A 12174-nucleotide genomic window follows, 5' to 3' on the forward strand; every position below is an offset into this window, starting at 1 on the left:
GAAATACGAGCTTTCTTCTAGAAAGATGTTGGCAGCCGCCCAAACAACAAGAATAAAAGCTTCTGGGAATATTTCATCTGTGCAGTGTCACATTTTTCACCTGGTGCTGCATCTGCTCCTGTGAGAAATGGTCAACGGTGAGTGCCGTTCCGTGTACCAAAGCCGCTACAATAACTTTCTGAATTATGTCCCAGCGACATAACAAATCACAGCATCAATTAGCTCCTATAACAGAAGTGGCATTCCGTAATATATCCAAGCATGAAAGAACTGCGTAACCCTAAAAACTATAAGGAGAAGAAAGATCGCTTGGAATTTATTGGTAATAATAGGAGACAGAATGTAATTTGAATGGTGGACAGCCCTTCAGCCCTTTGAGAAAGGACGACCAGATCTGCAAGTTCTAAACGTTCCAGAAAGGACGCAGGTGGATGACGGGGCGCCCTGGCACGGGGCACGGGGGGCCGGGGGCCCCGGGAGATCCCGCCACTGCCCTCGCCCAGCCTCCGACTTCCCCATCGGCAGTCGGCTCTGGTCCAAGCTGAGCTCCAGAATCCGGACGGGCTCCACGGCCTTGAGCTGGTCGCCCAGGAGCCCCAGCCCCTCCCCCGGAAAGTGCAGCACCCAGGGCGGGCCGGATGGGGAGGAGCGGGGCCCAGCATCGTCCTCGCAGCCGCTCTGCCTGCGTCCAGGCCCCGCCCCCGCCCCCCCCACCGGGTCCCCGGCGGCAGCGTCGGTCCCTCACCCGCGGCAGCCGGCGAATCGGACCGGTCGGTTCCTGCTCGTCAGTCACCTGCTTAAAAGTTCAGTTTGTTTTCCGAATTTATGTCTTGGAAATAGTGATTTTCATATTTTTAAAATATGGAGTTTCTTTTCACAATATGTTATATTGTAGGAAATTGGGGGGGGATTAAAGGGAGAAAAGCCCTCAGAGCCACACAAAGGCAGAAACCCATGTTCTGATGGTTTCTGGATTTTTCTCTGTGTTTTTGCACAGTGAGCTCCTGGGTGGTTTCACACAACATGGTAAAGGACTTCCCATTTCAAGATATTAATCAGAAACCTCGTTCAAAGCATTCCTACCCTCACACAGGCTGCTTGCAAACACGACAGATCTGATGCACGGGGACGAGGGTCCTTCGGGCTTGGAGGGGAAGCGGGGGGACCGGAGGAGGGTGAGTGGGGGCATTAGCAGACTGGGCTGGGGGCCCGGGGACGGTGGGCTCTGGAGCTGGGCCAGCCGGGCTGTGGGGGGCTCATGCTTGTAGGACCTGCCTCGTGGGTGGTCCCAGCTCCCGGCCGGGTCTGCACCTCCATCCTCATCGAATCCCGAGGAACAGCATCACCAAGCACAGACCAAGGTCCACCTTCCATGACGTGGCCACCGCTTTCGCCGCGTGGGAGACCCTGGCCTTGGTATGCCATGGCCCCAGGCTCACACCTCCAGGCACGGGCTCTCTGAGCTCCTGGACCGCCCCCCCCACCCCGGGATTCCCATCTGAGGGCACGGCTGCCCCTCACCACGCTTCCCAGGAGCCTGTGCTTCCTGTGGTTCCGGCCAGCTCCCCCATCCACCTGGGGCCTGGGGAGCCCGGGCCCACCCTCCTCTGCCAGCGGTTAATTCACAATCACAGCTAAAGCAGCCCTTCCAGGTTGATCTGGATTAAGAAATTGGCAGGTTAATAAAGCTAAAATGTTCATAGGCGCTTGTATATAAATTTCTATTAAGTTCCCTCATTCAACGCTGGTCTCTAATAGTTTAATTTCTATATTAAATAATTAAAACTCTATTTTCAATTACTGTGAACAATTGTTTTCCTTAATGATCGTCCTGGAGGAGCCAGTAATTTTATATCTTGTAAAAATGATTAACTGGCATCATTATCCCATATCTCTGAAATATAACCCAGCCGCTTCAAGAAAGGCCATCTGTATTCAATTAATGTTCCCTTGCATTAAGACATACAGTATTACTTCATGCCGTGCACAGCCCACTGTCCTCTCATTTTATTATGACGATGATGGAGATAGAAACAACCAGTTTAATTATCCCGTTTCCAGCAGAGAAATCAATTTTCAATACATCTCCACCCTTATAAAGAAGGCGGCGGCGTGGTTCCTGGGAAGTGACGCCTGCAAGCTCCCTCCCGGCTCGGGCCTGACTGCAGACCCCGGGGCTCCTCCACGGGCCAGCCCTTCTGTGTAGAGCGCTTCCGTGGGGCAGACTCTGGGAGGGGCCTGTGACCCCCGCCTCCAGGGGTCTGTCCTGTGCGGGTGCTGCCTGCCCCTCCCCTCCCCCCAGCATCACTCTGGTCCCCAAGGCCCCCACGCCCAGCAGCAGGTTTCCCTGGGGACAGCCCTGCTCACTGCACCAACGCTGACCTCAGATGGACCGGGTGCCCACGCAGACTCGGAGGGGGTCCCGGGGGATGTACTGCAGCGTGCAGCCCGCCCCTTGGTCAGGGTGATTCAAGGGATGCGTCCTGCCTTGCCAATCAATCACACGGCTCTCTCGGCCAATATAATCTAATTGTTTGACATTTTTATCACAATTCATTGAGACCAAAGGGAGATGAGGAGATTAATACCCCCGTGCGGTTGGCTAATGGCCGGGAAGGAGCTGATGGGAGCTCTTAAATTTTCTTATTATAGATTTTAATTCTTTGTGACACGAGGTGAGAGATGGCAACGGGATAAGGTAGAGGCCCCCTCTGCCCCGGCGCCCCGAGATCAGGGTCTGCTGGGCCTGCGCAGCCCCTCCCCACGGGGGAGACTGGCCTCTGCAGGAGGGGCAGCTGTGCCTGGACGGGCCCAGGCTCTGAGGAGAGGCTGCGGGGGGAGGCTGGGAATACTGGATACGGGGGCCGGGACAGTGAGGACAGGGCCCCAGGCAGGCGGGGAGATGTGGCGCGGAGGCAGGGAAAGCCGAGCGAGAAGGACAGTGTTTGGCCTCTGCCACTGCCTCTGGGGACCGTGTCATGACACTGTCTGCGTGGACGTCACTGACACGGACAGCCTCCTCTGGTTGTGATGTAACCCGTCACACCTGACCCCTGAGGAACGACAGGGCAGTGACAGGTGATGGGGACAGGTTTCAGGAGCCAGGACAAGTGTGGACAGAGAGCCAGTTGTGGCCACAGGTGCAGCCATCCGCTGAGGAGCCAGAATCCTGGCCCAGGCCGCCGTCCACAAGGCTCTCACCCCGGGCTGCCTGTTGCCCCCCGAGCCCTTTCCTCCGATCCACTGCTCACAAGAGATGATTTTGGATTTCCCTGAAAACTGAGCAGAGACATCACCCTTAGAGCCTAAATCTTAGCATTTGAGTAGAAAGTGGAAAGAAGATTTACCTGCAGCCTCTGCTGTCCCGGGGCCAACGTCCAAGCATCAGAGCTCTCACGGCCCCAAGCATCCACGCATCCTGACCACTCAGGCATCCTGGCTGATTCCGTCTGCCCAGCTGCAGCGCCAGTATTACAAAGCTACAGACTCAGCACCTGATCCGCTGGCTCTGGAACCGGTTTAATGAGAAATGAAGACAAAAACAAACGATTTTGCCCAGACGCAGAGCTCAGATCGGTCGGAGGAGAGCCGCCTGGTCCTGATGGGAGCTTGTTCCAGGCAGGGCCGGGAGGGTTCGCATCCTGACGGGGGCCGTCCGCCTCCTGTGTGGTCCCTGCCCTGCCCTCCAGCCCCCCTCCACCCCCGCGCAGTCCTCCTGCCCTCGCTGACCACCACTGCGTGTCCGTCGCCCCGCCGGGCTCCGCCTGCAGCCGGCCCCTCTAGCAGTCCGGGGTGAGGCAGCTCGCAGGCACGCGCACGTCGGTGCGCTCCCGGCAAGGAGATCGGCCGCTGGCTGGTGGGGTCCTCGCCGGCACAGGCCTCTCCCAGGGCAGGGCGGCCCCGAGGAGGCTGCGCTGCTGCGGGGACCAGCCCCAAAGTCCTCGCACTCACGACAGCTCCCACGCAGGCACAGGGATGGCCTCGCGGTGAAGGTCCCGCGGGGTGCAGTCCGCGGTGGAGGCTCGTGAAAGCCAGGGCCACGAGCGGGCGAGGTCGGCTCGCGGATAAGCCCGAGGCTGCGGCCCAGCAAGCTCGTGGTGCGCTTAGGAACCAGTCAGGGGGGACGTGCTCAGCGGACGGGGGCGTCACGGCCACCCCGTGGCCAGGACCACCTCGCCCCACGGCCTGCTTCGGGCAGTGCCTGACCGGCCACAACCCTCGGCCCGCTGACCCCGCTGCCGCCCGGCCCCGCGGGCTCGGCCGTCCTCCTGCTGCGTTGCTGGTTTTGCCGACAGACCCACAACCAACAGGGCAGGCTGTTCCGAACTCACTTCGGCCGGAGAAAATGGTCCTCGAGCTCAAACAAACGCAGGTCTTCCCGGACCCCAGCCCGGCCTCATCAGTCATGACCAACGGCCACTCAGTTCCCAGGAATGTGGGCCTTTGTTGTTCTTATTAATAAAAGTAATCCCTGGGCTTCCCTGGTGGCGCAGTGGTTGGGGGTCCGCCTGCCGATGCAGGGGACACGGGTTCGTGCCCCGGTCCGGGAAGATCCCACATGCCGCGGAGCGCCTGGGCCCGTGAGCCAAGGCCGCTGGGCCTGCGTGTCCGGAGCCTGTGCTCCGCAACGGGAGAGGCCGCAAAAGTGAGAGGCCCGCGTACCGCAAAAAATAAATAAATAAATAAAAGTAATCCCTGCTCATAGAAAAAACCGAAGAGCTTAGCAGAGGCTATAGGAAGGAAGGCAAGATCTGCCCGCCCCTTCCACTCCAAGCCCCGCCCGTCCTCCCCAGGCTCCTCCCCAGGGCAGGGTTTGGTGCCACGGGTACTTCCAGGACTTTTCTCTGGGTGAGTGTCCATATATTTAATGATGAAATGACACGCAGATTTTCCCAAAGTGTTAGTATATTAGAAGTGCTGTCATAGCGGGGTCCCCCCACTTTGCATGTCTTCGTGGGCGTCTCGCACTTCATACACGGCCGCACCCCGGGTTACTGTGCTCCCAGGATACAAGCAGTCTGTTTATTTTGGTGAAACTATTGATGTCTTCTTTGTGAGTAATGTATGGTCAACTCACGTAACTCTGTCATGCCTCCGCGTTCAGGACGGAGAACTGGATACATTTATTAGACCCCAGCATTGATCGTTTATCCTTCCCGTCCCGCAGCTGACTTGGGCCTTCATGGATGGGGAAGGTGAGTTAAAGTTCATGACCACAACTGCGTCTCTTTTTGCTTCTTTGTGCATTTCTGTCATTTTTAAGGATTTTGGTGCCAGGTTTGTCTTCAGAACAGCTTGTAGCTTCCACTGTTGTCAACTGTAGCTTTGTCTCGAGATGACAGAGGTTTTACTGTCTGGCCCACGGTTTCTGCTCACAGGTGTCTGTACGTCAGCCACAAACTGTGTTTGTCCGGCAGGGACAGCCCTACCTTCCTCGCCTGGACGGCCCAGGACTCCCGGGGGAGCTCCTGGGTCCCCACGTTGTGCCCCAGCCAAAGGAGACTAAAAAGCAGACCGGGTGACAAAGGATGAGAAACGGGGGAGCCGCAGGCGAGAAGGAAAGCAAGACAAAGTGAGATCACGAAGGCCGAAGACACCTGCCGCAGCGCCACACACCAGCAGGATTAACACAGAAACCTCCAGGTCCGGTCAGGGGCCTGCAGCAATTTGTCCTAACAAGGATATCAGAGGTTTTGCATGTGTACCCCGTGGTCTTCCCAGTATAACTGCTAAAGATGACACCCGTTACGGGACACCCACAAACCTGGTCTGCAGGACTGAGCAATTCCGGGCCCTGAACAGCGGTTCTATGAAGATGCCGTGACACAGGCCCCGTGGGAAAAGGCGCACAGACAGGAGTGTGTGTGTGTGAGCGTGTGTGTTAGTTCTGTGGGGGGCGGATCTTATAGAGAGTGAGACCTCCCACATGCGGGGTCTTTTGTGCGTTCTGTCCTTGGGGGTCGCTGTCCCCGGGGCCGGGGGCAGTGTCTTCCCCCCAGCAGGTGCTCACTCAGCAGTCGTATGAACGAGTGAAGGAGGGTGAGTGGACAGAGGTGGAAAGGACGCTGGCCACACCGCCACCTGGGGCTGAGGGCTGAGACGCGGCAGACAGTTACTTTCTTCATTGTGTTCGATGTTTCACACCTGGTGTCTGTCACCATAACCAGAAAAAAAGTTTTGTTTGAAAATGCAATTTCTCTCCACCCAAATCTCTGACAGCGGTCATCTCTCCAGAGATGTCAAGAATGCGGCCCCGGCCTGGGGCCAGCAAGGGCTCCCGCTGGTGGAACCACAATCCAAACTCTGCAGTCAGTCGGTCTGCACCATGGCTGGAGCCCACAAAGCACATGGAGTCCCAGTCCGCACCCCTGTGTGCCCGGGACTCCCCTCTATGTGCCCAAGACCCCCCACCCCGTGTGCCCAGAGGCCCCTGAATGTCCAGGCCCAGGCTGGGTGGAGGCTCTCCCTTGGCCCTCGGGTGGCAGGGCAGGGGCTGCAGGGGAAATCTTGGCGACCCTCTGGGGTGGGGCCTTGGGGAGGGACGGGGCCTTGGGGAGGGGCGGGGCCTTGGGGAATATCCATGCTCACATTTGTGCCTCTAGGGGGAGCCGCAGGGACACCGCACACAGACTGAGTCGGGGACCCGGCAGCCGCCTGCCTTCTGCCTTTGGGCCGGGCAGGGATGCAGGGCTTGGCCTCCGTGGTCTGGCCCAAGTCCCCTTCGGTGACATCTGCCCTCTGCCCTGGCCTCCGTCTCTTTAGGCAGCTGGATGTTTCCAGCCCCTGCCTACTGCTCCCTTGGGGGCTTCCTGGGGTCTTTCCAGGGGTGGCAATCCCAGGGTGTCAGGTGAGGCCGCCACGTGGGCTCCCAGAGACCTGTGAGGACAGCCGTGTGGTGGCTGGGGTCCGGCCTGCCCGTGCGGGCCTCTCTCCTGGGTTTGTAAGTCTTCCCTTGAGAGCAGGAGAAACCAGCCTCAATTCCTACCCTCCCGGAGGCTCAGCTCTCCGTCCCTTCCTCAGGGAGCCTCTGGGAGTCCCTAGGCCCCTCCTTGTCCCAGGACCCTGAGTAAGTGCCCAGAGGCCTTTCCCGCCAGCTTGTCCCTGCCACTGGAGGGCAGGGGCTTGCATTCAGTCTCTGCCCCTCAAGTCTCCGTGCACGACCTGGAGACGGGCACTGGGACACACTCCTTGTCTGCCCCATAAACCAGGTAAAGTGACAGTGAGGAAACCACGAGGATCCCTCCAGTGTCACCCAAATAAACGCTTGTCCCAACTAGAGACTTCAAAGCATAAATTGTCCTCCTCACTTGGGGGTCTGGAAAGAGCTCCATGTTACCCTCTGCTCATATGTTAGCCAGCTTCTGCTCAGTAACGCTGTATAAGAAACACCCACACCACCAGATCTCGCTCTTCCCACCTGGGGCAGGTCTGGGACACGCCATTCTCATGCTGAGACAAAGAGCGAGGAAACTGGTGGACACGAGGGATCCTAAGATTCCACTTGGGCTGGCGTCCGTCCTGCCCACCTTTCCCCGGCCACAGCGATCCCATGGCCAAGCTGGTCATCAGCTGGTCATCAGGAGAGAGAGTGGGGTCTTCCCAGGAGAAGCAGAGCCAGTCCCCTGGGCCGGGCAGGATGGATTAACTTCCTTAGCTGAACAACCTCTCCTGGACCCTTTGTAGGAAGAGGCAGCTCACTGGGCCCCTGCAGACCAAGCCACATACTGATGCCACAGGCCACCAGCGCCTGGGGGTGCCCATACCCCCTACCCCCGTGGCAGAGGGGTTTAGTGGCCGGGCAGCCGCACACAGCCTCTGAGCCTTTGGGGGTCATGTGCCGGACCAGCTCCCGGGCCCAGTTCACTCCCCTCCCCAACCGTGCCGGATGCACTGCCCGGGCAGCGGGCAGCCTGGGCTGGGAGCCGGAGCCCCTCGTGTGTTGCCAGGGGTGTTCTCTGCCTCGAAGTCAGGGGCGTTATTCACAGCCTGGCTGTTCCTCGTGTATAGGAGCCTACAGGACAGGCTGCCCAGTCAGGGCAAACAGTAGCCCTGACCTGTGCACCGGCTGTAAAGCTTTCCTTAGACCAAGGCCCCCTGTGTGCCGGCCCGGGGAGGGGACCCCATCACTCTTACCTGAAACCCCGCCTGGTCCAACCCTCCATCCGCCACCCAGTGGCCCTTTAAAAGTGCAAATTGGTTCCCACCATAGGCAGCTCCTCCCCTGAAGATTGAACCCCACTTCCTGGGCGGGTCTCCAGGGAAGCTGCCCCTCCCCCAGGTAGCCGCAAGCGCCCTCAGCAGCAGTGCAGGGGTCGCCCTGTCAGCAATGCTGCCCTGCGTCTGTCAGGCTCGGTTATTAATCTGCCTGCCGTCTGCCCCTCTCCGCCATGAAGGCACTTAATAAAGACCTGGGGGTACGAGGACAAAGACGTCGAGGCCCAAGCCCAGACCCCGCACGGCGGGGTGGGGGGTGATGGGAGGGCACTGGCCACGGCACAGCTGGATCCCTCACCCACCAGGAAGCCCCACCCTGGGGCCGGAGCGGCCTGGAGTGTAGCCAGGAGCCCTTCCGGAAGCGTCTCCTTGGCCAGTGCTGTCCGAGCCCATCCTGGGAGCACAGCACAGGCGCTGGAGCAGACGCCCTAACACAGATCGTGTACTTGGCGCCCAATTAGCGCGTTTGGCACGCGGTCAGACCCCCGGGAGAGCAGCCTCGGGAGAGAGCTCATTACCCACGACAGCGCATCTGGTGCCGCGAGGCCCCAGGGCTGAGCTCGGGGGCGGATGCACTGCTGCCGCTTTTTGTCCTTTCCTGAGGGAGACAAGAGTCTTGGGACCCCAGAAGAGTGCTTCCGAGGCGCCAGGTGCCTGCCACCTGCCGTCAGGGCAGAGGCCACCTCCTCCCGGGGCCCCTCGCCTGGCTCCCGTTTCCACAGCCACGGGCTGGGGGACGCTTTCCAGCTCGGGTGAGAACATCTGGGGGCGCACGCCCCAGCCCGGCCCTCCGCAGCCGGAGGGAGTGGTGGCCCCGCTCCCGGGTGTGGAGAGGGGGCCAGAGCCCTCGCCAGGCCCAGCTTGGGTGTGGCTGAGGGGAAGGTGGCCACACTCTCCAACCCAGAGCCAGGCGCCACCCAGAAGCAGGAAAGCAGAGCAAAACGGCGACCCAGGAAAGGTGCCCGAGAGCTGGGGCCAGGCGGGCCTGGGGGCGGGGCGAGGGGGGACTGGGGGGCGGGTCCGCCCGCCCCTTTGGCCTGGACCAGACCCACACGGACGGACGTTTCCCTCTTCAGCCCCAAATCCTCTCTGCCAGGGAGTTATTCATCCAGCCATTCCTTCACTCAAGCTCTTAGCAGCCTGGGCCCCTGGTGGGTTGGAGCCTGTCCTGCACCAGGGACCCTGCAGGACACCTGGAAGGGAAGAGGCAGCACAGCCTTGATGCCTGTTGGACATTCACGTGGCGAATGCGAGATGAGTGGAGGGTAGCAGACCTGGGGGAGGGACCCTGGAAGGAGAAGAAGGAGGAGGGAGGAGGACCAGGCACGCGGACTCCGGCAGCCGTGGGAGTATGGCCAGTGCCGCCCCCAGTGCAGAGGCCAGGCGCCTGAACCCCGAGGCTGCCCATCAGACAGGGCAGCCCCGCTGAGCCCAGAAGCACTGGCCAGGGAGGGTGGAGTGTGCCACCCTCTTAAGAAGCTGCCTGAGAAGAGAATGAAAATAATTGGACCTAAATCAACAGAGGGGTTCGTTCATATGTGGGTACCTCCCAGCAGCCACGAGAGGCCTGTGGCCACGTGCCCCAAAGAGAGTCGTGAGGCCGAGTCGCCCAGTACCGGTGGCTTGCACAGCCACAGGTCCTGGGAGACCAGCGTGTTGGTGGACGGCCAGCCTCTGTGTCAGATCCCAACCTGGCGGACGAGCTCTTCCTTCAGGAGGAGAAAGGTGAGGCCAGCACAGCTAAATGGTAAAAGAGACTCAGGTTTGTGACAAGAACGCGTAGTATAGCTCTGTACACTCCTCTAGGGCTATTACATTTATCAAAATACATAACCTTTAAAGAAGTGAAGGAGCTGGGGGTGTGGGGAGGGGCTCTGCAAGGTGGGAGACGCCCACCCGGCCCAGGCTGGGGGAGGAGCTTCAAGTCCAGTGAAGCCAGAGCATCACAGAGGATGGGGGAGGGATAGGAGGCCCCCAGAGATCGGGGAGGGGGGCAGCTGGGGCCCCTCGGCCTGCCGGCTCCCAGGCCCCTCCCACCCACCAACAGTCCCCGCCTCCCAGGGTCTTGCCGGGATCTTCCCACGGGCGTCCCTCCGGGGCCCACGTGCCCATGGTGCCCTTCGGCTCAGGGTGTCTGGAGCCTCTCAGCGGCGCCATCTCCCTGGGGCAGCACGGGCTCCGGGAAACCCTCCGAAGCCCGGGCCTGGGGGCACGTTCGCTCCTTGGCTCGGCAGCACTTCCTCAGCCCTCCAGGTGGCCGGAGCACGGGGGCCCTGCACCCAGGTGCTGCCTCTCTGGAAGGTGCTGCCGCGCAGACGGGCAGGCCAGCCTGGCGGGGGCTGGGGGCGAGGGTCCAGCCCAGAGCCGAGGGAGCAGGAAGTGAGCCACAGGAAGGCGGGGGACAGTGGTCCGGGGGCCGGCGGAAGGCAGGGCGGCAGCAAACGGACCAGTGTGGGGGTCAGAGAGATGCGAGGCCACAGGGGGCTCAGTCAGAGGCACACGGGTCACTACGTGGGGATTAGACCGAGTTGCAGCGTGGTGCGCGGCACTGGGCCCTAATGCAGGTGGGAGAGGGGTGAGGCGGGGCCCGGTGACCAGCTGGGTCTCCCCTACCAGCCACCCGTGCCCCTCACCCCAGGCCCCGCACACCCTCAGCACTCAGTGCTCTCGCTGCCTTCAGACAGCGAGAGTCACTGCCCTGGTGGCACTGGGAGTGAGCAGGGCAGCCTCCACTCGCGCCCCTACGCAGTGACGGGTGTCCGCCAGCCGCCTTTCCGGGGGCCAGCCAGTGGAGGGCGCCCAGCGGGATGGGCAGGGGTCTGGTCTTTCCCTGCGGCCCGGGCGTTTGCTGGGAGCGGGTGGGATTTGCGCCAGCAGGGCTCCTTCAGCATCTCCAGAACCTGGGAGTTCCTGCAGCTCCAGGGCCCAGGTGACCGCGCCTCTGCCCCTTCATCCCAGAGCTGCGGGCGGCACTTGGTTCTCTTGACCTACCAACCCTGGGTCAGCAGCCCCCTGAATCCGCCCCCAGGTGTGGTCACCTCCTCAAGCTCCCAGAGGCTGAGAACTGCTCACACATGGGAGGACAAACCCGGGCCCTTTGCCCTTTGCAGGAAGCCACCGAGCAGCCACGAGCAGGGAGCTCCACGACTTACCAGCCCCGCAAAATGACAACTCTTTCCTTTGACAAGGTTTTTTGCCAACTCCAGGGGTATCTGTGTGGTTGGAGATAGAATCCAAGCTCCTTCTAGGTGCAAGCGCCCTTACCCACCTCCCTCTCCGCCCCCCCTCCCTCCCCCCCTTGCCGGCCGGGCTCTGACCCACCCTGGGCTTGGACACCTGTTGGCCCTGGCTGGCCCTCCAGGAGGACCACCTTCCCTGACCTCCCCCTTCCCAGCGATCATCGGTCCTGTTCCCCTCCTGCAGGGACTTCCGGAAGTTTTTTTGTTTATTGTTTATTACCCACTCCTCCCCTGGGGGCAGAGCAGGGTGCAGAGGTGGAGTTCGCTGCCTTCACGTGGCTCTCCCAGAGCACGCCTGGCACCTAGTAGGTGCCCAATAAATCAGCGTTGACTAAGTAAAGGTCTCTGTCAAACGCGCGCTCTGCGTGTTCCCACAGCGTCTAAGCGTGAGCGCCGAAGTGCCCGCCGCCTTCCCAGGCAGGACTTTTCCTTCAGCACCAGGAGGTGGCATTCGCGAACCTCTCCACCCCGGCGGCAACCAGCACGAGCGGCGGAGGCCGAGAGGCGCTCCTTCCCCGCCGGCGGCCACGGCACTTTCCCCGGAGGAGGGGCGTTTCCCTTGATCCTACCCAGGGGGCGGCTCCCGGGAGCGCAGGAGGAGGGCGTGGCGTGGGAGCCGCGTAGAAGGTGGAGGGGCGCAGCCTCGGAGCGCGCAGAGACGGCGGGCAGGCAAGTTGAGCAAGTTATCAAACCTACACACCCGGGACTGGGGTACTGGGGG

Source organism: Globicephala melas, chromosome 16, assembly GCF_963455315.2.
Source record: "Globicephala melas chromosome 16, mGloMel1.2, whole genome shotgun sequence".
Classification (NCBI taxonomy): Eukaryota; Metazoa; Chordata; class Mammalia; order Artiodactyla; family Delphinidae; genus Globicephala; species Globicephala melas.